This window comes from Symphodus melops (assembly GCF_947650265.1).
Source record: "Symphodus melops genome assembly, chromosome: 3".
NCBI classification, from domain to species: domain Eukaryota; kingdom Metazoa; phylum Chordata; class Actinopteri; order Labriformes; family Labridae; genus Symphodus; species Symphodus melops.
In genome coordinates, this window is record NC_136693.1 from 12,549,730 (window position 1) to 12,553,433 (window position 3,704).

Here is a 3,704-nt window from a genome sequence, read left to right on the forward strand (position 1 = left end):
GTTATCATAAACTTGACTGGTTTGTGACGGTACGTAACTGTGAGGTGTCAATCCTTGTTGGATGTCTTAGATAATAGTTTAAGCAACAAGAGCTATTGCTGTATGTTTGGGCAGTGGAGCATTCTTCTTTTCTTAAGTCATAGTTGATGTTTTGTATAAAGAGGATTTTTTTCCTCCCCATTCTGACTCTTCTGGTTTCTTTCAAACAATAGTTTTGGACCTTTTCTGTCTTTGGCTACAAAAGATTTAGCTTCAGCCTTCAATTCGCTAACTTTAAAGCAATCTGGAACAAACTCTTTAAACTCTTAGCACTTCTGTAAGCCTTCTGAGTTATTGAGGTATCGTTAAAAGATAATCTCATGTCATGGCAGAAAAATTACTTTTGATTTCCCCATCCTTTTAACAAACCTCTGAACATATGTGTTTGTACTTTGTGTTAAAATACTTGGGAAACTGCCTTGTGACTTAAAAAAACCCCAAACCTTGTATCCACAGTATAGCTGGAAATGGTGCCATGGCTGGCATGGGTGAACAATATTGGCCATGCCATACACAATCTATAAGCTTTTAATCCTAGGAAACAAATATGCATTTGTGTACCCTCTCTGGATGAATGGATTATAGATTATCACTGCCAACCAGCATATGATGCCAAAAGAGATTATGACTGCTGTATGTTGAATAAAACAGATACCACTGTTGTTAACATTTTGGCACCATGAACTATACTTTAAAGTACGGTGGTAGTTCTGCAGCATTTGACACAAAGAAGGAGTAAGAGAATTTACATGTATGGATCATTTTCATTTTCGGCTAGTATTTTAAAAGACAGTTGAGTTTTGAATTGCCATTTCCATCTTTGCTCTCTGTTTCTGTTTTCTATTCCTATTATTCCAGACAACTCAGCTGTGAACTGGCTCAAAATGTATTCCCATATTTCCCCATAATTGCAGCATTGTTGAAACAAGACTTTCATCGTTCTCATGGAAACCCCTGAGTACACATCAAGCTGTGCAATTACTCAAAAAAAATAAAAAATAAAATAAAACCTGCTAATGTCAGAGTGGTGAAAATATCACAGTGCACTCCCATTTCTAAAATCCAGCTGGGAAGTATTACGTTTTGAATCTGACCATGTGTATATTCACAGGCAAAAGCTCTTTTAAGAAATGGCATGGAGGCTGTTTGCCCATTTTGGGAGTTGCCTTTGATGCTTTGTCTCACTCTTTTTGATGCCTTAGTGGAGGTATGTCTTATTCACTCTGCATTGTCTCGTATTGTTAATACCAGCGCTTGTCTTTTATCTATTTACTGTGCCTCTCTTATCAGGCCTTTAATTACTTAATTATTCTTCATTGGGCTCAATTAAAACACAATGGACTCTTCTGCTGCAGAAGTCAACTATTTCTGCTCCTGAACAGAATAACACAAAGCACAGGAGAGTTAGGCTGTTGCAGTTGGCCTTCTATTATGTACGTGGAATAAATGAGATTCTGTTATTCTTTGGATGAAAGTCTGGCCTCTCTGATTATTATGCTAACAGCAAAATATAACATTGACTTTTATAAAATGTTCATGCTCCTCGAGTCGAGTGAGGAATAGATTCACATACATGGCAATCAACGCACCTTCCCCAAACAAAATTACTTTTTAGAAATAGAAATCGTTTTCTTTCTCTATTCATGCAAGTGATTTGTTGCGCAATGTCACCTTACTCAGTAGTAGCGGGCCAGTTTACATCAGGTTTTTTTTCTTTTTTTTTCTTCCCCACTCCTCCTCGTGCCTCTATCTAAATCAGTCAATTTATTTCCAAATTGCATGTCGAGTGCAGGAGCAAGGCTTATGGCAGTATATTAAATCAATGCACTACCCAGTGTATGTTTGAGAAGGTTTAATTCTTTTCCTCTTTTTGCTGATATTGATGGGGATGCACCTGGCTTTGAGTGTCATGAAGGACACACTGTCGCACATTTGAATCTTGTGTATTCATCGAAGAAAAGACGGTTGTGAAAAGGGAATGAGGTGGATTAATGGAGTTGAAACATGCTTTACAATACGGGCCAGACCTTGACTGTCTTTTAGTTTGTATGGTTGCCAGTCTTCACACTTTAATTTATTAGAAGGACGGACACAGTCTCCGGGGGATGTTGTTCAGATATGTATTGCTTTTATGCACTATCATGAACAAAAACATGCACTCCTCTTGATGTGGATATCTGGAGTGTGAGCTTTTCTTTTAAATACGCATAGAAATCAAGAAATACATTTTAAAAAATGGTTCTCTGTATTTGTAAGGCAGAGCTGAGAAAACTTCAAGACATTGATGCTTTGCAAATAATTCTCAAATATTCTCCACATTTTCAAGGTGAGCTGCATGAGTGAACAGAAGAAGTACAATTTTAAATGTTACCTGCCAGACCCTTAGTAAATTATCTAGGAATCTGTGACGTCAATTCGAGAACGCAGCGGGCAATGTCCTGACCAATGACTTGGTGTGGCTGTTGACCTTTCTATCATGCAACAATGTGCAACCAGTGCAATCTTCATGCATGTGACGCAACTGCTTCGGAATGTTTTCTGTTCGCCAGTATGATCTTGTCCGCTCTCCTGTTGGTACCTTGAGTATGTTGACATTTGCATCCAGACTCTGTGTCTTCGTCCACCATATCTGTGTCGTCCTTTTTTACATCTTCTCCTGCTTACTGGGACCAACCCCCGTCCTGTCCATCAGGGACAGTGTCCTGCTAGGGGCACCCTGCTTGAAATTTTCTTGAAATGATCAAACATGCAAAAGCACATGTTAAAATGGCTTTTGGCATCTTTGACTTGTTTAAGTTTATGCAGCTGTTATCAGCTATTAACCTTTTGCTTTTTAATCGTTGGGTTTTTGTTCAATAGACTTACTGGACACTAAGGAGTGTAAGAAACAATACATTTTCAAGTTGATTCATCCTCCGATCACTTTTGTGTGTTCAGTGGATTTTTCTGCTGAATTTGAGTTTGTCGTGCTTCACGTGCATGCTTTGTTTTGAGCATTAAATAGCTGCATGTCTCCCTTGTGTTAGAGGCACCTTGAATGCCCTTAACCAGCACTAATAGAAGATAATGATTGGTGCTCAACAAAAAAGAGATTCATTTTGAATTATTAACAAGTAAACTTTGTAGTGGAGGCACTTTATCCCCTAGGACAAACAGCCCAAATGTTTGCAAAATATAATTAAGCCGAGGCATCTTTAAATGTCATTGCTGCCTGTGCCATGTTTCAAATTGTTCTGCATCAACAGAATTTAACGAGATGGCTAAGGAATCCATTTCCTGCAAGCATGTGATAAGCCACACATACAGTGGAGCACTTTCATTGATTGCCAAAATAAAGCATTTTGTATGCAAATGGGGGAATGGAGTGGCTAAGCTGATTCAGCCTCATGGACACCAAATAATGGTCTTTACAATTAATACTTTTACATGCTATCCATTGAAAATTCCATCTTCCATTTAATGGCTCTAAAACATTTACACATGCCCAGAAAAGAGGGTGAAAACGCACCCTGTTCCAATGGATTAATATGAAAGCCAACAAACAAATAAAGCCATGCATCTCTCCTTCCTCCCCCCAGAGTGTTGGTCCCTTTTCTTGCCTTCTCATGCTCCTGCACATTTTGGATTAACAGATAATCTTTGAACATGAAGGAAGGTCTGCTAAC